We start from the raw sequence: 26,810 nt of genomic DNA, 5'->3' as shown, positions 1-26,810 counted from the left end.
TGCCCTCCGGTGAAGTGACAGGATATGCATCGGAGCATGAAGCTATGGTGCTGTCTGGACGGCATTACGTGTGATCATAGAGGGGACACTTCGCACAGGTATAAACAGATGAAAAAGACAGCCCACCAGACCGTGGCATCTGCTTGTCCAGCAATCTCTAAGTGTCTGCACAAGTGAGAAGCTGCTTTTCAACTACACAGTGGCCCCCAAATTTTTGTTGTTGTGTGGAACTTAGAAATCATAGAAAAACAGAGGTCAGTATAACAAATGTCTGGGTTTCTGCTACCCAGGATGGACCATTGATAACATTTTTTGACATCTCCTCTGTTTTTTTTTTTTTAAAAAAAAAAAGAAAGAAAATGGAGCATAGGTATAATCGCCTTGACAACCCCACACCAAGGCCTGACCATGCAGCTGTATATTTCCAGTCCAGTTTTTTACATTTACATATGTGTATCCAGGATAATGAACAGTGTTGTGTGTTTTTATGATATGAACCTGTGTATGTGTCTCTATCCCTCCGCATTTTTGACTCAGCATTGGGTATGTGAGAGCCAACCGTGTGGATCTCTAACAGCTCATTCCCCTTAACTGCCACATTGAATAAATACATGCTCAGTCATCGTCTTTTCACCCAACATCCAACGTTTATGGCACCGTAAAAGCACTTGTTATATCATTAAAGTGATTGTTGGTTATGTGTGGGTGTGCATATGTATGTGTGTAGGTGTGAATTTTCTCTGCCAGTTGACTCTGGCCTTCTCAAGATGTTGCCTTGTCTTGTTTTAACAGCACGATGACTCCATGAAGAATCAACACTCAATGTGTTGAAAGGCAACACATATTTGTTAAAAATTGATCTGCTTATTATTAATCTTCCTCCCTTTTGAAACAACATTAAGGAAGACTTTGGGGCTGTGTTTATCCATTTTCATCAGTCTCGCTCTATTACACTTGTCATAAATCTTCAAATCCAAGCCATCAATTATCACCTCCCTGTTTGCTAGACAGTCAAAAACTCTGATAGCATGAGGTCAAAGACCAAAACATTTAAGACACCAATTCTGAAAGCATTTTTAAAGACTGAATTGACAAGGCAAGGAAGAAGCTTGTGTTTGTAATTATTGTCGTGGCTTTCTGGCGAATATGAGTAAATATATACCACTACCCCTGACACTAATATTTTAAAACAAACAGTGCCTTTTGTATGAAAATGATATTGAACCTCGATTTATTTTTCTTGGGGTATAACTGACTTAGACTTTGAAGAATATATGTGAGCCTGACTCAGCATAAACAACCTAAAAATTGTCCCATGATGATGAATAGTCACAAGGATTTCTATAGATAGCTGGGGTATGCTGTATCCTTTACCTAATTTCACTTAATTTAATCCTCACAATGATCACACGAGGTAGATATTATTAATAACATCATTTTTTCAGGTTAGGAAAGGAGAGGCAGACAAAGGTTTAAAATCTTGCCCACAGTTAAACAGTGAAGAAGCGGGTAGCCAGGAATCTCACCCAGGCAGAAAGATGTGATGGGCCTCGCTCTGAATTACTGAGAACAGGCTTAGGTTCTAATGACAAAACTGCAGAGAAGGAAACTGAAAAAACATTGTCATTGAGGTGGCTTTCAAATTTGCTATAATACAAACAGACAGCATCTTTTTTCATTATGTGCCTCAAACCAAGAACAAGCCAAATTAAGGTACTCCAAGAAGACAAAGTCAAAGTGATTTCTCAGTGATGAAGGAAATTTAAAGTAGCAAGGTCAAGCCCCAGACCCTTGCAATTTAAACAAACTCATTTTTAACTCTTCTCTTTAGAAAATGAGGAGCTATGAATGGCTCAGAGGAGGCTGCCCAGTTTGCTTACACAAGATTTTTGAAAGCAAAAATGCGAATCACTCTTTGGAACAACTTTAGCCCAGAATATATGCTCTTTACACAGTTTTAATTGGGGCACAACTATATTAATAGTGTGGTTACATTGTACTTTCAAAAGAATCTGTTTTGTAACTGATTCATATTTATATTTGGAATACATTTATTTCTGGGCATGAAACAGTTCATTTTGCTATACCATCTGACCTGAGGTGAGGTTGGTACAATTTCCCAGGACAACTCCCAATTAATGCAAATTGAAGATTAAAGAATAAATAAACTCCCTTTAACTCGGTTTACTAATATGTTATTTATAAATGGCTTTTTATTTGGTCTATTTTTTTCTCAGTAACTATGTACAAAGGAACTATATGGAACAAATCAGCAAATACATAATATGTATTTTATTGTAAAGTTTTCATTTTAAAAGGGTTAATATGGCAAAAAGTTAATGTCATCTATCTGTCTGTCTTTTGGTATATCCATCTACCTACCTACCTACCTACCTCTGTTGTCTCAGGTCTCCTCAAATCTTTTGGAGACCGAGATAGATGGACTGTGAAGAATTAATAGCCTACATTCTTCACCCCTCCCTATGTCTAATCTTTTGGCATGTAATTTTGCAGTTCCTCTCACTATTTGAGTCTATTTTCCTGCCCCTTTGATTCTGATTTTGGCCATGTGACTTGCTTTGGCCAATGGGATGTTAGCAGGTACGCTGCATGTAGAAGTTTGAGAAAGTCCTTTTTATGTTTGTGTGTTTCCTCGTGTTCCTCTGTGATTGCCTGGGCTAGCCTGTCATGGTTGAGAAACATGGAGTGAAATTGACTCATGTCAGCTGCCTTGCCAAGGCCATCCTAGATCAGCCTCCACCAGGCAAGCCCCATACATATAAGAATCCCCAGGCAAGATGAGGAGAGCCACCTAGCTGACTTAAAGCTGACCACAGATGCAGGAGTGGGCCCAGCTAGAACTCGAAGAACCACCCAACCAAACCTCAGACTTATGAACTTATAAAGGCTAAGTGTTTCAAACCATTGGGTTTTGAGGTAATTTATTACTACCCCGATAAACCCATGTAATGCTATTGTGACTTAGATAACTGATATAGGACCTATACCTGATTCACTCAAATAAGAGTGATAGAAGATAGTATAAAATTAGGCAATAAAACTCAGCAAATATCCATCAAATGCTAGCTGTTTCAGTCAAGGTTCAACCAGGAATGTAAAACTAGTCTAAGTATTTAAACAGAAGGACTATAATGCAGGAAATTGATAACCCAGGAAAAGATATAAAGGCAAACAGGAGAAAATGAGGCATCAGGAACTCAGCCATTGTAGGAAATCCCTGAGCTATAGAGACAAAGAATGGAAGAATTAATACTGGAGCCCTGGGGCCCAGGTCACCCAGCAGAAGCTGAAAACTCAAAGGGCCCCTCTAGTAGGAGCTGAAGCCTAGAGGAGATGCAGCTGCCATCAGAGATACTGTCTGAGGCACAGAGTGGGGAAGAAACAGCCGGCTTCTCCCATCTGTCAGTCTTCCATTCTCCCTCCAGGGCTTTCCAATGGCTGAAACCAGATGGAGGCCAAATGACTCTGGAACCTGGACTGTACAACCCTCAGGGGTTAGACTCTCAATAATACAAGGGAAGGGCAAAGAAAGGATCTGGGAGTCAACGGGCAAACATACCATGATGGGCAAGACACTATACAAGGTATTACTCAGTTCTGAGAGCTACGTCCACAAAAATCACAGAATCAGAACACTCAGCTTGAAGGGTAGGAAGGGCCCAAAGAAGTGGAAGTAAAGGAGAAGATACTCGGGTAGTGGCCACTGTGGGAGCAAAGTGAAGCAAATATTGGGGACATAGCAGCAATATTCTTGTTTGGCTTAGAAGGTTGTGTGTTGGGGAGGTGGAACCTAGGACATAAAAGGGAACAATCAGGCTACAAAGGTGAGAGCTTGAAAGAGTTTAGATTCCAATCCAAGCAAATTAGACTTCTGTTCTGAAGGCAACAGAAAATGAAATGGTTCTGAGCAGAAAGTAATCTGATCTAAATGATATGTTAGGAAAATTAGTCCGAAAGAAATTTGAGGGATAGATTGGTGGGAGACAACTAGACTAGGGGTTTCTAATCAAGTGTAGGCCTCAGGGAATTTACAATTCTCCTGAATAAACTGGCAGAAGTGTGTGTAAGTACTCAGTTTTCTGTGTGATTTTCAGTGGAGCCCATGACCCCTGACCCTATGAAAAATTATAAGCACCAGAAGCAGGGAAGTGGTCTAGAAAGCTACTATAAAAATTCTTTTAATGAGGATCAAAAGTGTAACAGTGGCAGTGGGAATGGAAAGGAGTAAACAGACAAACATTTATAAGGTACAGTAGTTATAAACAAATAATCTAGATGAAGGTGGACAAATAAAATAAGAGCAAGATATATTCAAAGGTTTAGCTTTGGGCTACATTTACCTGCTATTCCTTTACCTCACCCTATAAAATGAAGGAATCAAAGCATGTTTGCAAGATACCATAAAGATTTACTAAATGGAAAAGTTCTAAGATAAACACATGGTATATATATCACCACTGTCTCCCTCCCACGTTCATCACAGATATTACTAATCAAACACAATTTTTCCTTACTGCTGAATCCAAACACAATCCTCAAATAGCATACCAGGCAGCCACTACCTTTTTTTAGAATGAGTATTTTTATTTATCGCATTGACTAGTCTTTAGTTTTATAAAGATGAAGTACCAATGCATAAATATATTTGGTGAAATGTGTTACATGCTAAGATGATCGGTATACATGTATTTATATATATAGTTCCCATAAATGAAAAACTTACTCATACATACAATTGAGCCACTAGCTAGATCTTACCCACGTTCATGTATCCACTTAATGTTAACTCAAAACAATTAACACATATTTGAATTAAACTGAATTGGGGGAAAACATCGCATACATGAAACTTTATTCTATTATGGAATTGTCATAGTAACGTTTAAAAATCAGCACATGTCATCACAATCGACTAGTGACTTCACTGTTTGGTAAATTCTTAACTCCAATCACAGGCAAGTAGGAATACAGTTACCATGAGCCCTTCTCCTGTTAAAGTATGGTGACTCTTGGGGTTGGTATTTGAATGCCACTAGGTGGTTTTCTAACCTGGGGGTGTTTTTCATCTGACATTTGAAAAGAACTGTCATTACCAGAGTTGCTTTTTAATAGGACCACAATAAAGACAGATTCAGATAAGCCATTTTTTTTCTACTTAGAATTTGATCAGCAAGAAGATAATTACTGTCCATATCAATGTGCAGACTTTCCTTGCTCACCTCAACGTCAAACCCAAAAAATTTGATCTGTTTAATTCCAAACAAACAACTTTTGGAAAATTGTCTATATTTAAAAATATTCCCAGAGAAATGAAAACCTCTAATGTCAAAAATTCCCAGCAGTAATTGTTTGACCATGACCCACAATAAAAAGTATGTTTTAATCTGTAACACATGTACATATATGCAGATGTGTGTATGTATATCTAACTAAAACAAAAGTTCCACAAAATAATATTCTTATTTATGTGATGCATTTTGATATTTTCTATTCCATTCAACTCTACCCTATTGTCTTTTAAATACTATTTCATTAAAGAAAAATTAGAAATGACCTGCTAAATTGATTTCATTATCCACTAATAGGGCCCAACCCATAGTCTGAAGACACTACTGTGGCAAAATGACTAAAGTACTCTGACTTTATTCACCAATGTAAACATATCCACAAAAGACCAATCCAGAGCAACTTCGCAGGGGAAAAAAAAAAAAATCTCTTGGCTCTCTCCCTAGTATCCTGGATGAAGCCAAGGTTTGCCAAGCCAACTTTTGTACTTGGTGGTTGACAATGACAGAAACTGAAAGGCAGAGATCAAATCCTCACTCTCCTTCTCAACACATCTCTTCCGCTGGGTAATTTATACCGTGCAAGTATCAAGCTATTCAATTTTGCTGTCATTTACTGTTCTTTTTCCAACAGCAATGGAAACAGAGGATCGGTTTACTGTCTTCTCTCTTTGGTAGAATTAGATTATTTTCCCTCCTGCCCCTTTACACAAAGATGGCATTCATCACTCCAGAGAGCCACCCCCGGAGGATCTTCAAACAAAGTGTGGCAGGGAAACCACTACCCATGAAGGCGCAATGGCAGAATCTGGGCGCTGAGGCTGTCCGTCCAGGTCATATACCAGAACGAACTTGGTAATGATTCTTTTGACCAAGTGAATACAATTGGAATCGGAGCAACATAATTAACAGTAAAAACAAACAAACAATAAAAGTAAACAATAAAAGGCTCTCTATCTCCAAATTCAGTGGTATCTACCAAAAGAAAGCTATTTATTATAAAAATGAAAATCCACTTTCTCTTTCTATGAGGAAAAAAATAAACAGACACTACAGAATCATCGTATCAGAGATCCTTTGGAGGGTTTCTTGCCAGTATGCAAGTACTGGGGTAGTTTTTCTTCTATGTGACTACTTTAACACTTATCTGCTTACTCTGCACCCTGCCCCCACCCCTACCCACCCAGCTAGTAAAACATTAGTGAGTGCATCAAATGCCTGAAGTTTTTCACGTTCTTTTATTCAGCATTTCTACTTCTCAGAATTTATCCTAAGTAAATGATTATGATTACATACAATGCTTTAGTGACAAAGACATTTGTGTAGTGTTACCTAGAATGGCAGGAGGCTCAAAGGATATACAATGATTTGCTTTGGGTGGTTGGATTATTGATTTAAATTTTATTCTGCATATTTATCTATATTTTTCCAAATTTTCTAAAATAAATATAAGACCAAGGGATTGAAAATAACACACCGTGCTTGATACTGAGACACCAGTGAACCTTCAGGTAGAACATTTTCACCAGGCCACAGGACGCACATGTATGATCATGCTTTTAGGGAGACACACGTTTAGGGAGCTCTAGTGCCCACCTCAGGTTCCTCGATGGTAAAAGAGGGACAATAATACCTAATTCATAGAGTTGTGATGATATTAATCAAGTATTAAAATGTATAATGTGCTTAGAACAGTGCCTGGCACATAGAAACATAATATAAGTATTAGCTGGTATTGTTATTATTACGCTGGCCCAGGAAATTGGAAGATATTTATCTAGTTCCCTACTGAACCCAATGCAAAGGCCCAGGAAAAGATGGGTTTGTTCTAAGTGCTCCCAAAGTTTTGCTCTGCATTTGGAGAATCAAAATGGGACACACAGAAAGTTTAGGGATAATAGATATGTTCATTATATTGAAAATGGTGGTGTTTTAACAGAGTATACATGTCAAAACTTACCAAACTGTATATATAAGTATAAACACTGTTTATTTTGTATCAATTAGACCTCAATAAGGCTATTTTAAAATGAAGATGAAATAGAGACTTTTTTAGACAAATAATGCTAAGAGAATTTTCTATCAGCAAACCAACACTAAAGAATATTAAAGAGTGTACTTTAGGTAGAAGGAAAAAGATCCAGATGAGAGCTTGAAAATACAGAAAAGAATAATGAGCAACAAAAATGGTAAGTATGCAGCAAATCTAAATGAATATTAACTGTTTAAAACAATAATTGTAATGTTTTATAGTTTTAAAATGTATGTAAAATTGAAATATAAGTAATAATAAGATGATATATGAACACTTTATGGCAATATTTGAAAATGTTGATGAATGGAAACACTACTAAAAAAATTTTACCAAAACAGGGAAAAAAGATACAAATGTGACTAATTCTATTTCCATTACAGAAATTGACTTTGTACTTAAAAACTTCATCACAAAATATTCTGCAGTCTTAAACCTCTCTATTGGTGAATTTTTCTAAACACATAAGGGAAAACCATACCAATCTTACATAGTTCATTCTTTCATACAGAAAAAGATAAATCATGTCTCAACTCATTACTATATGAAACTCATTTATGAGGACACCATAGCCTTCAGGCCATACATGAACAAGAATATTACAAGAGAAGAAAATTAGAAACTAATATCCCTTTGAAATTAAAGAGAAACATACTAAACAAAATATTAGCAAACTGAGTCCTAAGATATTGTTAAAAGGATAACACATTATCAGCAAGAGGGCTTTACTCTAGAAATAGAAGGTTGGTTTAACATTGGAAAATCAATAAATGTAAAGCATCCTATTAACAGAAAAATGGGAAAAGCATATGATTATTTCAGTGGATGCAGAAAATGCATTTATATAAAAGCATTTATATCATTCAAATCTATTTATGATAAAAACTCCAACAAAGTAGGATTGAAAGGAAATTTTCTCAATCTGATAAAACCCTACACCAAACATCTTAGTTAACGATGAATATTGAAATCTTCGCTCTCAGACTAGGAAAAATTCAAGGATATCTTCTATTATATAACCAAATTTGTGCATACTGTAGGTAGGTGGTTACAAATTTTCTCTTACTATGAATGGCTACAGTTAAGAAATACACTATATATCATGACCACAATACACAAGCACACATATAAATTTTGAAACATACATTTTACTGAATAATACCCTTACTTTATGCAATGCCCTCTGATATTTTCTATTTGTTCTGTTCTAGCCTTCACATCCTATTCCATTAAAACTGGTGCTCACTCACTAAGATGGTTTCATGGATCATTAATGTTGCAACTAAGTTTGAAAAACATGTTCTAACACAGGGTTCCTGAAAATATTAGGCACTCAATAAAAAGCGATTGAATGAATATTGATAGACATTTTGCACATTAACCTCACCTCCAGCTCCTTATTAGTGTCTATGCTTGTCTTTCCTTTGTCTTTTTGCTTTTTTTCCTTCATTTTCTAATTTATGTTAACTTATTATCATGTATGTATCTTTATACATTGTCATAATCTTTCCCAGAATGAGTCCTTAAAAAACGCTTTCAAAGTCACATAGTAGATCAGTCAGGGCAGAGCCAGGAGAGAAAAGCTCCTCCCAAGGCACTGAGTCACACTTCTTTAGGAACAAGACGCCCAATACCTGTAAGAGAGACACTTCCTGTCACACCATGTTAACAATGTCTGCTGCACCCGTGAACCTGGAACAGATGGCGACTGTGACTAAGTGACGGGAGCTCACCTTTAACCTTACAGGGAACCATACATACACTTGCTTTCCATGAAGTTCTCTTGCATTTCCGACAGCTGGGATAGAGAGAGAGCCAGCTCATTCTGAGAAACACAAAGACACGTTTTGAAAGAGGAACAAAGGGTCCTGCAATTGACAATGAAGAATGGTGTGAGCATCTATGTGCATCGCTGTGATAAAGGAGTTCATGGTCTTGAGTTTCCTTTATCTCTCTTTTCAGGGTGTAAAGTCTTTCTTAGGTCATTGAAATTGTGTGTCTACAGAAGAGCTAGCAAACATGTGGCAAGGAACCAGTCCAGGCATGTGAGAACAAACCTTATCTTTCTAGCACAGGAACAAATTTCACCTCAATAAAACTTTTATTTTAAAACATTCGCTCTGGTCCTACTGAACAAAACTTTCCCTACAAAAGGGTCTTGGAGCAATTTGGGGCAAGTTGCCATCTGGCTTATCTTCCACCCCCAAAGAAAGGAAAACACACTTTGAGCCAAACACCATGGTCCAATTTGGGAAAGCTGTCCTTGTGAGGACACGTTTGTGGGCTAAGAGGGATGTGAATGAATGTGCCTGGTCATTCTTTTAGCAAAAAAAGGGTCATGAATGATGAGGAATTTAACACGGCTGAAATGAATAATTTCTTCCCTAGGTAATCGATCTTAAGCTTTGTTTCTGCTTTAGCTCAGACAGCATGGATGCTCCCAAGGAAATCACCAAAAATGCAAACTAAGGCTCAAATGCACAGATGTCTACAGAAGTGTTCACTTTAGTATGCAATCAGAAGCGGCCTATAAGTTCCAAACTGGGGGGAATGCTTTTAGAAAGTAATTGTGCAGCCATTAAAACTAATACTTACAAATTCATAATGTGAAAAATCACCACAATAAAACATTAAATGTAAAAAGCAGGATGAAAACTATATAGGCAAAATATGAAATATATATATATATATATATATATATATATATATATATCTCGTATACATAGAAAAGGATTTGGAAAAAACACTCCAAAATGTTAAGAGGAGCTATTAATACTGGCTAGTGAACTTAAGAGTGAATATTAAATGTCCCCCTCCCCCCCAAAAAAAAACCTAGATAAATAAAAGCTATTGTAAAAAAATGTAGTAAAGCGTTTCTTAACAAATTCTAGTTTTTCTTCATATATATCTGGAAACTTTGTTCATTTTTTCTTTAATGACACATCAGGAGATAAACTTCTAACTTAATACAGAGAACGGGAACTGGATGCATCAGTAAAAGTAAAGTAAAAGTGAGTTCTTACCCTCTGGACATATCTGAATGAAGAACACCAATTAAAAAAACATTTTCATATATACATATATATATACATATACATATATGTATATGTATATATATATATACTTTTTTTTTTTCATCTGAGTTGTGTGGACTAATTTAAAACTGTACGTTACAAACAGCATTAAAGGTTTAGACGGCCTAGCTGAACGTCCATACAGTTAATATAAATGTCACACCCACTCATGAATTCTTTCAACAGAATTCCCTAGTCCTACAGCAACAACTGTCACCCAGTTGGGTAGAGGCCAAAGTGAGCAAAATAGCAATCTCTATAGCTATTTGAAAAGGAAATGAAGGCAGTACAAAGAAATCAGGCTTCCATATACAAGTGGGGACCAGAGGATGTCTCAGTCAGTTGAGCAGACACTCCAGCACATATGCTAAAGCATCTTCATTTTTCATGGGGGTTCTAGTTACTTTGTCACTTTCCTGAACCGTGCTGGTCAGTATGGTGAACAACTACAGGCTCACTGGTGCACTGGCAGAGGCAGGGAGAAAAAAAAACAGGTTAATCTGTTTTATCATTTATTTCTCTGACTTTATGTATTAGATAACATGGTAAAAAAGAAAAGAAAAACTATAAAACCTGTGCTTTGAATTGAGTGGCTTGCTAGTAACAAGCCACTCAATCAATTAAGAAGTTTGCTTTATCCTTTAATTTAAATGAAACAAAACCTAATAAAGCAAGTCCATACAGCAAATTGTAAACACTGAGATTTTGGCAACAAAGCTACCTCAATCCCTTGTTTAACTTAAATTTTTCAAAACACAATTTCTCAAAAATTGTGTACACCACCTACAATATGGCAATCTTATTCCCTGCTCTCAATTAAAGTTTCTAAGTAAAGAGTTTTAAAGGAATTTCAGATGCTATCACAAATTGGTCAGAAACACGCTTACTTTGGAAAAACACATTAGGCATAAAGAGTCACTGGGACCTACCCATTGGGTTTTCAGGTCTTTAATGGAAAGGCAAACATTGTCCACATCTTAGAACATCTTCCGGTCCTTAGGCTAAGTCATTGACTACTGAATTTGGAACTGAAATTTGGGTCATTGAGAGTACACACAGGAGGGGAGAGAAGGGAGCTTGAATGGAAGGGGAGAGATGATCAAGATTGTGTTCTATACGGGTTTCTGCTCTTTAAAGAAAGGATCCTGGTGTCAACTTGTGAATAAAAGAGAAGAAAGCCAAACTTCCAGGTTAAGTAAAGACTTCGGTTTGGAAACAAGATTATGAATCCCCTATGGCTGTGAAGCCTGTTGTACGCATTCCCTCCTCCCCTCCATGACCCCACTCCAGGCAGCACCTAGCCCGCTATATGGAAGCTCCGACAGCTCCTCAGAGATTCTTGGGGAAGGAGATCACAAAAGGCTGAAGATCTAAGGGTGAAAGGTTTCTCCATAAATAGTTACTGACATAAATAAATGCACGAGTAAATAATAGGAGAAAAGTGAAAGCTCTTATTGAGAGTAGAATGACAGATAAGTACAGAAGGAATGACGAAGGTACAAAAAAAAAAAAAAAAAAAAAGAGTCATCAATGAATGTTAAATCCCGTGGGTAAAAATTTGAGGAGGAAAAGTGTTTGTATAGTCTCAGGGCATTTCCTCCCAAATGACACACTAACTGCAAAGAGGAAACTGTATAGTGGGAAAACCTCGCAGACAGCATCTTAACTCAATGTTCAAACTAACATCACCAATAGTAGAATAAATTTGAACATGTGTTTCCTGATGTGACGCACCGAGAAGGACACAAGATCACCACTGGGGTATTCCTTCCAAAAAGTCATCACCTGAATCTAATATTGAGGAAACATCAGAAATACAAACTGAGAGACAAACTACCAAAGAATTGGCCTGTACCCTCCAAAAATATCAAAGTCAAGAAACACAAAGAAAGACTGAGTAGCTGTTTCAGAATAAAGGAGACTAAAGAGACATGACAACCAACTGTAACATGATATCGTGGAATGGACCCTGACTGGAAAACCATTTTTATCAAGAATATTATTGGACAATTGACAGAACGTGAATACAGAATGTAAATTAGATAATAGCATCATTGCATCAATGTTGAATTTCCTGGATTTGGTAACTAAACTGTGGTGATGTAGAAGACTGTCCTTGTTCTTAAGAAGTACATGCTGAAGAATTTAGGAGTGATGGCAAAAAAGACAGCAAGGGGAACTGAGATTAAATGGTACAGAAACACCATTTTCTCCACCCTGGAATTCCTCCCCAGCCCTATCAGAGAGTAGGGCCAATTGGGGTAGGTCAACTCTGGTGACATCTGTCCCAGGAGTCTATGACCACAGTGAAGGGCATCACAAATCTGTCTCTCAGACCCTCTCACACTATAGGACCACTCTAGGTCTCTCAAACACACTGCAAGGTAAATATAATCTGCCACCTTTGGCAGGCTTGTTTAGAGGATTGGTATAGATAAGGTCGCATTTGTTAGTATGTTCTATATGTGAATCATTCTCTAAACGGGGCCTTATGGAAATAAAAGGCTCTTCTTGATGATGGTCACATTACCAATAAGCCGTGAAATGGGGATGTGGCAGAGATGAAAATCAGGTCTTGGAAGTTGTTAATTCATTTTGAAATCCAGACACATGCTGAAAGCCTTATTTGAATTGATAATGTAAATATCAGCTAATCTAGATGACGTGGGGAAATCTTACCAACGTGCAGATTCTGACTCAATAGGTCTAAATGGAGCCTGACACTTTGCATTTCTAACAAGGAGATGTCAATGCTGCTGGCCTGCTTTGCAAAGCCCATGGTCTTAGTAGCACTTTTTAGCTCCTTCAACCAGAGGAGTGAGGTATTATTAGGTCCATTTTTAAGATGAGAAAACTAAGGCTCAGTGTGACCAAATAAGTTTCCCAAGGTAACACAGCAAGCAGGGGACAGGTAGAATTTAAGCTCAGGCCTCTTGTATGAGATCACTCTACCCCAGAGTCAAAATCCCCCTGCCTTCCTCAGGTGCTGACAGGTCATCAGCATGGCACTGTGGTGGGATACTTGAGATGACAAGCAGTTGTTCTGCAACATTGAAAGCAAGTGGGTCTCTCATCTTTTTTGGGACATGCATCCCTTTGAGAGTCTAATGTGGGCATCTCTGGGGGTGCGGTTGCTTTATTTCCAGAAAGGTGCTTTTGTATATTTTCACCATTCTACATACAGTCCTAGGAGGTTTATGGACCCCTTGAAATCTAGTTGTGGGCTCCATTGATAGGAATAGCTGACGTACAGGCCACAGGAGGATGCCTAACATCTCACAAGGCTTCAGTAGCCCAGAAATGTTGGCCATTTGTCCACCAAACGCCCTGCAGTGCCCTTGCCCTTATGGAGGGACAATCTTTTCTTGTTTCCCATTTAAGCACCTATGAACTATGCCTGCTGCTGAGGTAAATTCTTAAAAGGAGTTTTTTTACAACTCAGTCAACAACTTGAATCATTGTGCAATAAATACTAGCTCTGACTCCACCACTTTAAGATAATAGTATTAATAAAAATTCAACCTGATGTAAATTCATGATCAAAGTCATTAGAACGCCTGAGGCAGATATGATGGTATAAATTGAATATGCAAATAGGAAGAAACAAACAGACTCGCTCTGATTGACACTGTTCTAAAAAGTTTCTTCTTGGGAGATGAGGTGTAGGAAGATAAGGACACAGAATAAATGATCCTTTGTGGCAATATATTTATACTTTAAAATGTCAGCACCTACCTACTATTCTCAGTGACCTATTGCCAATGATTAATTGACAACCAAAATATAAGGTTCTTATTTACTTTGGGGCACTTGGACTAAAGACTGAAATAAAAGAAAGTGGGTTGGTAGCCCTGAACTGATTTCATAGTTTGTTTTTCTTCTAGTTGCTTTTGTGCATTTTTAAAAAATCTAAGTAGAAAGCAGTATGCAAAAGAACACTAATACTTCAGGCTTGAAATCTCAAAGTTTAAAGGAACATTGAGAGATAATTTCATTCAAATTCCTCTTTCCACAGTTGGGGGAAAATCAGGAGCAAAAGATGAATTGACTTTCTCAGTCTTAAACTTGTGCCAGGACTGGAATTCCTGTCTCTTTTATTGTTAGAATAGACATAAAACATATGTGTGGCTAAAAACATTTTTCTTTTAAGTTCAAGAGTATGTTTTGGAAAGTGAGTCTCTCTAGAGCTGACCACTATCAGTAAAGTATGATTTATTCTCCCAGAAATGTTTCTGCACACACATGCATATATGTCAGTATGTCCTTTTCTTTTCATAAAATATTCATATGATATATCTATCTTGCTCATTTTGTTAGGATCTTAATTTGAACTCTTTTTCCTATTGATATATTCAAATGTACTTCCTTCTTCTAAATGGGTTACATAGCACTCCCTTGTGTAGTTGAACCTTGAATAATGGGGCAGGGGTTAAAATGGGGCAGGGGTTAAGGGCACCGATTCCCCATACAGTCAAAAATCCATGTATAACTTTTGACTCCCCCAAAATTTAACTACTAATAGCCTACGATTGACCGAAACTTACTGATAACATAAACTGTTGATTAACACATATTTTGTATATTATATGTATTATATACTATATTCGTACAATAAAGTAAGCTAGAGAAAAGAAAACAATGTTATTAAAAATCATATGGGAAATGCATTTATAGTACTGTATGTATTTATTGAAAAAAATCTACTTTTAAGTGAACCAGCGCAGTTCAAACTTGTGTTGTTCAAGGATCAACTGCATTTATTCCATTTATAATTTACAAACCACTCTCCTAATGATGTGCTAGTCTTTGGTACCACAAGCAATCCTGTGCTATTTGAATATATTTTAACTATGTGCATTTTTCATACACTTCTCTCACTTGTTTCTGTCACTTGCTTTTTTTTCTGAAAACTTCCTGCATTAGCAACCACTTTCCTCCATTCTTTATTCTCTTGCCTTGCAGCATTTATCACTCCCTGAAATGGGATGCATTTTTGTCATTTGTCTGTGCCTACTGGAATGGGAGCGCCATAGGATCAGGAACTGAGTTTTATTTACTGCTGCATCAGATTGGCTCTGGGTCGGTGCTCAATACATTCTTGAAGAATAAATAAATGCTTTGCACATTTTACTCTTGGATTATTGGTTTTTTAAAAATTGATTCATAAGAGTTCTTTATATAGTAATTAAACGAGCCTTCATTTGTCATTTGTGTTACTAATGTATTTTCCAGTGTGGTGTTTGTTACTTGACTTTTTGGGTTTTTGTTTTGTTTGTTTGTTTTTTAAGGAAGGTGCAGCTCACAGTGGCCCATGTGGGGATCAAACTGGCAATTTTGGTGTTATTAGCACCACACTCTAACCAACTGAGCTATCCGGCCACCCCCTTGACTTTGTTGATGGTGTATTTTTTTACCATAAAGAAATGTTTAATTATTACATACTCAAACATAACATATCTGTCCCTTATAGCTTATTAGTTTTATGTCTTGTTTAGAAAGGCCTTATGCACTCCAGAGTTATTTTTAAAAACTTGTCTAGCACTTTCCTAGTTTGCTTTTATGTTGGAGTCTGATTCATTTGGAATTTACTTTGGCATAAGTAGTGGCTATATATTTAGCTTTGTTATTTTTTCCCCCAAATAGTTAACTGTTGACCCAACATTAATTAAATAATAATCCATCCTTTTCTCATTGTTCTGAAAGCCATCTTTATCGCATACCAAATTCCCATATTTACATTATATCTGATCTCTATTCTGCTCTGCTAATTTGCCTGTCTATTCCTACATGAGTCCTGATCTTTCTTAATTCCCTTTGCTTCATAATGTATTTTAACATCTGAGTCACACTGGGCCCTCCTCTTTCCACCACAATAGTCCTGTCAATTCTCACATGGTTGTTTTTCTGTAAGAAGATGAGCAGCCACAGAACCAGTCCACCCTATCGCCAAAAAATGATCTTACTATTTTACTGAGATCAGATTATTTTATAGATTTAGGAAGACATGACATCAAGACAAGAATCCCAACCTTCTGACTCTTGAAACGTTCTTTATGTTCTTCTGACTTCCTTGACATACACAAATAAAATTTAATATTCTTCAGTGGGGAGAATTAAGATGATTTTCATACCAAAATGAAAACTAAGCCTTGCTTTTCCTACTATCGACTGGAACTATTGTGAAGCAACCACCCCAAAATGTAATGGCTTAAAACAACAATCAAGTTATTACATCTCTTGATTTTATGGGCAAGGAATTCAAGCAGGACTCAACTGGGTGATTCTTCTGCTTTCATGGAGCGTTAACCAAGGATATTCAGAGACATTCAGCTGGTGGCTGGGCTGGTGTAGAGGTACTCACATATGTGACACCTTGGCAGGGATGACAGCAAGGCTGAGCTCAGCTGGGAGTATTTCCAAGAGTACACAGATATGGCCTCTCCAGCACAGTAGATTCAGGCTAATTGGAATTAGTTAGTGGATGGTGGCTCAGGACCCAGAGCACATGTTTCAGAGAACAAAAGGGAATCTGAGCTTTTTTATGACCCAGCCTCAGAAGTATCTCTCCCACAATATATTATTGGTCAAAGTGATCACAAGCCCACGCAAATTCAAGGGGAGGGGACATATACCCCCCCCTTTTGCTGGGACAGGGTAAAAACAATTTGTGGCCATGTTATACAACCACCATACCTTCTGTTAGTAGAAACCTGGACAATTTTCTCATTACTTTAATTACTCATGACTTTTCTGCAATTTTCCTTCCACTTCTCTCATTCTGCCTCTGGAAACACTGGCATAATGCAGAACTGGAAAGTATTCCATTTTTGAAATGAAATTTTCAGTTGAGTTGTATTCTTTGCTCATGTAACAAGGGGACAGCCATGCCCTCAGCAGGACTTTGGCTTTTTCTGTCCATTCTTTTTGCTACCTCCTCCAGACCACCTTATAATCTATTGATGTCTCTACCAGGGGTTAGCAGGAGTAGAGAAAATCAATTCTAATTGATCAATTAAAAAAAACAACTTTTTATTTGGCAGCAATTTTGCATAAATATGGAAAGAAAATTAAAATGAAAAGTACGTGTTTTGAGGCTTACTTGTGAAACTCAACCACTCATTACAGAGAACACCAGAGCTATGGTAGCTGTTCTTTCTACTGATTCACGGCCTTATTCCAAAGACCCCTAAAGACATGCCCCAGTAATCCCCAGACTGAGTGCACCTTCTGTCATGCAGGGTCTCAGCTTCTGCTCCCTGCACAAAAACACAGGATATGGTGAGGCCAGAAAAGAACAACAATGGAGCCATAGATAGGGGGTTCATACCACTGTAGTCTTGCTGGCGGCTGGGTTGGAGATACAGGAAGCAGGATCCACACGATCTGACATCTGTTTCTCTGCCAATCAACCCCCCTTGCTAGCCACAATCCTCACTTGCTAGCGCATCCACGGCAGTTATATTAGTGGCTAAAGGCTCACTGGTTACAGCTGATGGCCACTAGTCACAGCTGATGGCCATCTACTACCCGAGCCAACACCTTTCCACGTGAGGTCGAGAGCCTGGAAATTGTTCTCCTGGCTTTGTCCCCACACCTTTCTAAGTAATTCTTGTCTCTTCTAAATTCCAGTGATAACAACAATATTTATTGAACATCTACTGTACCAGGTACTTTACACATGTCTATTATTCCATTTAACCCTAACAGCACTTCAAGGGTGGGAATTGATAAGCCCATTTTATAGCCCTGTGGGGACAGAGCCCCAGAGAGCAGTTTCTAGGCTCTCGGGCTCACGTGTAGGGGTGCTGGCTCAGGTAGTAGATGGCCATCAGCTGTGGCTAGCTGGCCGTCAACTGTAACCAGTGAGCCATTGGCCACTGATATAACTGCCATGCCTTTGATAGCAGAAAAATGGGGGCTAGCAAGAAGATGGTGGCCGAGCCTGCAAGCGGTGCAGTGAGGGTTGCGAACAGTGTGGCTCCTGCTTCCTGTGTCTCCAACCCAGCCGCCAGCGAGAATATAGTGGTATGACTCCCCTACCTATGGCTCCGTGGGTGTTCCTTTTTGGCCTCACCATATCCTGCGTTCTTATGTGGGGAGCAGGAGCTGAGACCCTGCATGCCACCCTGCATGACAAGCCCAAAACACTGCTGCTCAGAGTGATGAACTGAATTGTCCCAGTGTCACAGAGCTAAGATGTAGCAGAGCTTATTCCCACATCCTTGCCACACAAAATGCGGTCCCCTTACCAACGGCATCGGCACCACCCGGGAACTTGTCAGAAAAGCAGAACCTTGTGCCCCAGCCCAGACCTGCTGCATCAAGGGCTGCATTTTAACAAGATCCCCAGGTGCTGCATATTCATCTTAAAGTTTGAGAGGGGCTGCTTTGTATTCCTGGTTCTGCCTTGTTCCCAGATACTAGACTCCCCTGGGGAGCTTTAAAAAATACTGATGCCTCAGTTCCTTTCTCCCCTCTCAATTCCAATTTAATTGGTCTGGGGCAACCTGGGCATCAGGATTTTTCAAAGCTCCCCAGGTGGTTCTAACAGGGATCAAAGTTAGGACCACTGCTTTATATAGTTCACTTGGTACTACGCTTACTTTGTATCTTCTGTGTTTGTTGATTGTCACTTTTATACATGTTCTATGTCCCCGACACAAATATATTTTTATACATCAGCTCTCTTTCCAAGGTACTTTCTTGCACAAAATAAGTACTCAGTAAACATGTGCTGCTGCTGCTGTTGTTGAAAATGGTGGTTTAATTGGTCTGGCTCAGGAAGGCATCGGTATTTTTTAAAAAGTGCTTCATGTGATTCTATTGTGCCAAGTTGAACACCACTGGGCTGGCTCCTACAGCTCCAGCTGATGGTTGCTATGGAGAAATTTGGGTGGAGAAGTGCCAAACGCTTTCATTTTTCAAGAGACTTAAAACTCAGGATTTTTATAATATGTTGTCAACAAACTTAGATTTCTGAAAAAACTGTATACAAGTAAAATAAACCACATCTTCAGGATGCTTGTGTGTGTCTGTGTGTGTGTGTAAGAGAGAGAGAGAGAAAGAGAGAAAGGACACGGAGAGAGGGAGGGAGGAAGGGAGGAAGGGAGGGAAGGAAGGAAAGAGAAAGAGAGAGAGAGAGAGAGAGAGAGAGAGAGAGAGAGAGAGAGAGAGAGAGAGAGAATGTGTTTATATGTATGTGCGTGCCTGTTAAGAGATATAGGAAACTCAATAGATTTAAGGTCATTCACTTGGGGTTCCATGACCTCCTCAAAGTCTGATTATTATAAATGCCACCACTACTGCTGCCTTGGAAAAAACACACCACAATCACTGCATAACTATGCTAGCTTTAAAGAGTCATTATATCATATCTGTCAATGTACCCGTATAGAATACATAGCCCAAACTGGAGACTGTCAAAGCGTGAAGGGTAATAATCTCTGCCTAATGTTCAATGCAATGCCTAGATGTCCCAACAGAACCAGGAGACAAGAAGGAGGGGCAAGAGGCAGTCTGAGGTTCTGAAAAGAAAGGCACTGTGTAAGAAAAAGACGCTATTGTCATGATTTTCACCCACTGCCTGAGCACTGTTTAGTGATGAGGTAAAACCAAGGAAAAGAGACACAAGAAGAAAAGCTAGGACTAGAAATAAAGGTGTCCAAAAGAAACATCATGGCTAGGAGAATAGTTTCCCATCTGGTCTCTGCACCACTGGCAGCTCCTTATATCTGTACTTGTTTGCCTGAACTATATAATAAACAGTGAGGGCTTCTACTGAAGCTATGGCAGGGGGTTGAAGTACTGGGGCTTGAGCCACATGGTTGATGATGTTTTGAGCAAAATGCTCCAGTTGTTGAATTTGCTGGTGGCAGTACCTCTTGTTGGTTTCATTGGAAGGCTCAAGGTGATAAAGGACCCTGAATCTAATAATAAAAGCCCAAGTCCTTGCATTTGTTTCATGATGATTAAGGAACCAGAGGCAGTATCAACATCAAAATAAATAATAATGATGACGATGGTGGTGGTGATGATGACACTGTTACTGAATATAATACAGATAATTACCAAATGCTATGATGAGCTGTGAGCTACGCTAAGTGTCTTACATGTTATATCTCATTGATTTTCAACACAATGGTCACACTGATTCTTTTAACACAGAAGTTAGATCTTGCTCTCCTCTCAAAACATTTCAGTATCACTTTACTCAGTTTAAAAGGCAAAGTCCCTTCCACAACCTGCAAAGCTCTACGTCCACCAACTGACCATCTCCCTTCTCTACTCACTATCTCTCTGACCTTGCCTCTACTCTTCTCTTCTCCCCACCATCCCATCTAGCCTCCAGAAACTTCTGCTATTCTCAAACATGAAGTCTTTGCACTGTGTGTCCCTTAGTTGGGAAACTCTCTTGTCCTAGATAAAACAAGCATCATTCCTTTCACCTTCTCAGACCAATCTGTTTAAAATTGTATCTCCGGAGGTGGGAGATTTCCAGTCAAGATGGTGGAGTAGGCAAATGCTGTGCTCACCTCCTCTCAGGACCACAACAATTATAACTAAACTACAGAACAATCATCATTGAGAATCACCTGAAGCCTAGCTGAACCGAAGCCTTACAACCACGAACATATAGAAGAAACCATCTCGAGATTGGTAGGAGGGGCAGAGACACAGAATGAGCCGGTCCCATACCTGCCTGTGACCATTAAAAATCGGGAGGGGGTGACCAGTTAGCTCAGTTGGTTAGAGCGTGTCGCTCAAAACAAGGTTGCCGGTTTGATCCCCACATGGGCTACTATGAGCTACGCCCTGCACAACTAGACTGAAACAACTACTTGACTTGGAGCTGATGGGTCCTGGAAAAACACAATTAAATAAATAAAACTTAAAAAAAAATTCAGGAGGGATATCTCAGCTGCAGGGACCCAGGCTGCTGGAGTCCCAGGAGCTCCTCTTAAAGGGCCCATGCACAGATTTACTCACTGACAGATTCACTGGCTCTGAGCTCCAGCACTGGGGCAGCAGCTCAAAGGGTGCCAGGGACATATGGGGAGGAATTGAATTGTCTGGCCTCGAGGTGAGGGCTGGAGGAGCAGCTTTCTCCAGGATGGAGGAGCTGGAAGAAGCCATTATTTTTTTGTTGAGCCCTCCCCCTCCTTGCATGCAGACACAGATGGCTGCCATATCTGATTCTTCATCAAACTGGTTATCAGCTTTCAGCTGTCCTGACCCAGTGATTCCCTTAGACCCTGACCCACCCAACTTTCAAGCTCACTCAAACCACTTCCAGTTGCTTTTCCACACAAATAACCTGTCTGAGCTCATGCTGTGGAATTTCTTAAAACCCAAACAAGCAGCATCTAGCTTCAGCATGTCCTGTACCTCTGGCTGAGCAGCCCTAAGTTCGGCAGTAGCAACAGCAAGCCTCTGTTCACAGATTGGCCTCTTGTGGGACCTCTAAGCACAGTGCGAGTGGTAGCCATCTGCTAATTGCTTCATGCCTCATACCAGGTGGCCCCAGGCAGATGACTGGCTGTGGCTAAACTTGGCCTGCAGTGGGTCCCCTCCCAGGAGGTCCCAGGGCTGGAACACCTGGTGGCCACCTTCAGACCAAGGTGGAGCATTATCTGGCCACCTGCAAAGATGACACAAGCAAAGGGAAGACTGGGCAGGTACCAGAGCCCAGCTAAAATGAACCCTGCTCTATAGGTCAGCCCTGCATCACAGCTCCTCCACTGTAGTTATGTCCTGTCCTCACAACCAATCAGCCTGAGGTCAATCCCTCCCATTGACATGCAAACAGCAACCAAGTCTCAACTACAACAGGAGGGTACACACAATCTATACAAGGGATACATCTGGTTTATCTGGCTCTGGTGACCAGGGAGAATGTACCACTGGGTCCCATAGACAGCCACTACATGAGAAGTGAGCACTCTATTAAGACCGGGAGACACAGCAGCCCTACCTAATACATAGAGACAAACACAGGGAGGCAGACAAAATGGGGAGACAAAGAAACATGTCCCAAATGAAAGAACAGAACAAAGCTCTAGAAAAAGAACTAAACAAAATGGGGACAAGCAGAGTTCCAAACACTGGTTATTAGGATGCTCAATGATCTCAGAGAGAACTTCAGCAAAGGATAGAAAACATAAAAATGGAGATAGAAAACATACAAAGGAAGCAGTCAGAAATAAAGAATAAAAGAAATGAAGAATATATTACAGGAAATCAACAGTAGATTAGATGAAGCAGAGGACTGAATCAGCGATTTAGAAGATAAGGTAGTAGAAAACACCCAATCAGAATAGCAAATAGAATCCAAAAAAAATAAATAAAAAAATAAAAAAATAATAATAAAATAAATAAGGACAGTTTAAGGGGCCTCTGGGACAACATGAAGTGTATGAACATTAGCATTATAGGGGTACCAGAAAGAGAAGAGAGAGAGAGCAACAAATTGAAGACCCATTTGAAGAAATAATGACTGAAAACTTCTCTGACCTGGTGAAGGAAATAGATATACAAGCCCAGGAAGCACAGACAGTCCCAAAAAAGATGAACCCAAAGAAGCCCACACCAAGACACATCATAAGTAAATGCCAAAAGTCAAAGACAAAGAGAGAATCTTAAAAGTAGCAAGAGAAAAGAATCTATTTACCTACAGGGGTGCTTCCATGAGACTGTCAGCTGATTTCTCAACAGAAACTTTACAGGCCAGAAGGGCCTGGCAGGAAATATTCAAAGTGATGAAAAGCAAGGACCTAAAACTAAGATTACTGTACCCAGCAAAGCTATTTAGAATCGAAGGACAGATAAAGAGCTTCCCAGACAAGAAAGAAAAAGCTAAAGGAGCTCATCACCACCAAACCAGAATTACAAGAAATGTTAGAGGGTCTTCTTTAAGAAATAGGAGAAAACAAAGAAGATAAAAAATATGAATAATACAATGGCAATAACTACATATCTATCAACAATTACGTTAAGTGTAAATGGATTAAATGCTCCAATCAAAAGACAGAGTGGCTGAATGGATAAGAAAACAAGACCCTTACATATGCTGCTTACAAGAGACTCACTTCAGATCGAAAGACACATATAGACTGAAAGTAAAGGGATGGAAAAAGATATTTCATGAAAATGGCAAAAACTGAGGTAGCAATACTTAGGTCAGACAAAACAGACTTTAAACAAAGGCTGTAACAAGAGACAAAGAAGGACCTAGTAATCCCACTTCTGGGTCATTATCTGAAGAAATCCAAAATGCTACTTTTCGAGGGGATATGTGCATCCATATGTTCACTGCAGCATTGTTTACAATGGCCAAGATGTGGAAGCAGCCTGGGTGTCCGTCAATGGTTGAATGGATAAAGAGTAAGTAGTACATATATACAATGGAATATTGCTTGGCCCTGGATGGGAATGGGTTCTTGCCATCTGTGGTGGCATGGATGAACCTAGAGGGTATTATGCTGAGTGGAGTCTATCAGAGAAAGACAAATGCAATGTGATTTCACTTATATGTGAATCTAAAGAACAAAATAAACAAACAAATAAAACAGAAATAAACTCATAGATACAGAGAACATTTTGATGGTTGTCACATGGGAGGGGGTTTGGGGTGAGTGAGAAAGGGGAAGGGATTAAGAAGTACAAATTGGTTGTTACATAGTAGTCATGGGATGTAGGGATTAGCGTAAGGAATATAGTCAATAATATTGTAACAACAGTGTATGGTCTCAGAAGGGTGGTGTGAAAGTAATTGTGGTTTTTCAAATTTAACCTTTTAAACTGCAATTACTTTTGCACCAACCTAATAGATTTATCGGGGTGATAGATGGGAGGGAGTTTGCGGGACAGGGTGAAAAAGGTGAAGGGATTAAGAAGTACAAATTGGGAGTTACAAAATAGTCATGGGGATGTAAAGTGTAGAGAATACAGTCAATAATATGGTAATAACTATGCGCCAGGTGGGTACTAGACTACTTAGGGGGATCACTTCTTATATAAATATCTAACCACTATGCTGTACACCTGAAATTAATATAAAGTCATATTGAATGTCAAAATAAATAAAGTGTAAAAAAAATGAAATAAATAAATAAAATTGCATCTCCCCACTCCCGCCTCCACCCCACCTTTTTCTTTTATTCTCTCCCTAGCACTTACTACCTTCTAACATCCAATATTTTACTTATGGACTTTTTATTGTCTCTCATCCACTAGACTGTAAGCTTCCTGAAAGCAGACGTCTTCTTCTATTTTGTTCACTGCTGTACTCCCAGTGCTGTGTACACAGCTGGCACACAATACATATTTTTATAATGAATTGAAGAATGAACCCTCTCAAAGATGGGTGCTATAATTATCCTGCTTTAACAAATGCTGACTATGAAGTTTAAAGACATTGCATTTGCCCAAGATCACAAATGAGCAATTGGTAGAAAGAGACATGACCCCAGGACCAACCACTTGACACCTAAGCTTATAACAGTTCATGACCCACTCTGCTGTTATTTGAACACTTTTGGGCCTTTCTTGGGAAATGATAAATGCAACAGTTAAAATCTAGAAGTGGAACTATATTGGATGCTGTTGGGACTACGGCAGCCAGTGAGAAAATGAAGGAAAAACTCCAAAGTGAACTATTTTTGTTTCCTATGGTATGGTACTTCTTAATTTGTAAAGCAGTTGGTACCATTTCTTGAATGATCATTTGTTGAAGAGATGGACTTTCTGAAGTATTATGGTGATGGGAAATAAATCAAAGTTTAGAAGTCATATTTCCTTGGGGTAAGTCAAGAGCCACTTTGAACATTAAGTTGCTTAAGAATTTCATCCAGTGAGAGCCAGATGCAAGAATTAGGGTCCAAAATCACTGTAGGACATTACCCCACAGAAGGCAAACATGTCCCCAAGACCTTAAAGGCTTCTGCAGAGAATGCATTAGCTCAGTTTTTTTAAGATCACTCCCACATTCCCTCATCAAAGAATAAATTGGACAGAATTCAACTCATGTCACACAGGATGCATGAGCTGACTGAATGTGCCTGAAGCTTTGGGGGCACTTGGTGAATATTAAGCAATCTACTTGAATCTGAGCTTTCAGTGAGTCAAAGGGCATAGCCTGGAAGGCATTCATTTGGATGGTGTTTGGCTAAACCAAAAAGTGAAGTTCAAGAAAGAGGATTGAAACGTCTTCTTTGAAAAAAAGAAAGAAAAAGGAAAGAAAAGTTTTCAAACACCTTTTGAAAATTGTCTGAAAACAGATACACAAGCAGAAAATATCTTTTGGCAACTAAGTGATGAGCTTACTGGGTGAAATGTTTCTTAAATCCTTAATACAATTTAAACCCAAGAAATAAATTGGTTCCTTGACATTTTAAGCTCACTAATTTCAAATAATAAATTTTAGAATTTCCAGAAAAATCATGTTCATGTATTTTGCTAATGGAAAAGTCTGAACTTCTATGCTAAGAACAAAGAAATTAGGAAAATGTGGCATCATTCTGCCTTCTGAAATACATAAAAACCCTTAAAAAATTTGAGAATATTTTTCCTTCCTTGTAAATCCCTAATTGTCTATTTTGTTACTAAAAATGGGTGGAGCCTTGGAAGTAACACAAAGTTCAATTCGTGTATCCAAAATAACTGCTTGAATTGCAAACATGAAAATTCCACCTCCATTTCTCAGTAAGATAGCCATTATCTTCCTGAGACAAAAAGATGGTGGGTTCAGTTATAAAGGCCTTGAACTCTTAATGCAAATGTTTATTTCTTTAGGACAAACCAATATTTGAAAAGCATATGTCGGTAGAAAAAATAAGCCAGGGAGATAGAAAGAAGATTTGGAAATGGTAACAGAGGAGCATGAATAAAATGTGAAGAGACACGTTATCAGAGATCAGTTACAGTGAAGGGTTTCCACCAGTATCCTCAGCCGTCTGATGTGTTATTGGCGTGATAACTTGATGATGCCAACCTAAGTGACATAATATAATGGTTCAGGATGGAAGGAAATCACCTTTTCTAAATGTCTCCTGGTGTGTCAGGCTCTTCATATTTCAACAATAGCTACTATTCAGTGAGGGCCTTCAAGATATCATGCCCCGCCAATTATTTCTAACCCTTACAAGGACCCTATGAATTAGATGTTATCCTTACTTTAAGAATTAGGAAACTGAGATTTGAAAAGGTGAATTAACTAGTTCCCTATCACCCAGCTGGGAAGCAAACCAGAACTCAAACCTAGTCCTGATTCTAGAGCCCAAATCTGTCTGCTTTGGCACTAGCCTTAAAACAAAATATAATAATCGGATGGACTTACACTGCTCCCCAGGGAAAAGGCTGAGCATGTTCACATGAGAAGTTACAAAGATGAAAATAAGCAAA

The 26,810-nt window shown here is 38.8% G+C and overlaps 1 protein-coding gene across 30 annotated transcripts in view; it reads right to left on the bottom strand.

The window, feature by feature from the left end:
- Positions 1 to 26,810, bottom strand: part of THRB (thyroid hormone receptor beta) — a 349,469-nt gene that overhangs the window by 190,415 nt on the left and 132,244 nt on the right. The window lies entirely within an intron of this gene.

Source organism: Rhinolophus sinicus, linkage group LG10, assembly GCF_036562045.2.
Source record: "Rhinolophus sinicus isolate RSC01 linkage group LG10, ASM3656204v1, whole genome shotgun sequence".
In the NCBI taxonomy this organism is placed as follows: domain Eukaryota; kingdom Metazoa; phylum Chordata; class Mammalia; order Chiroptera; family Rhinolophidae; genus Rhinolophus; species Rhinolophus sinicus.
This window is presented reverse-complemented; position numbering and strand designations above follow the sequence as displayed.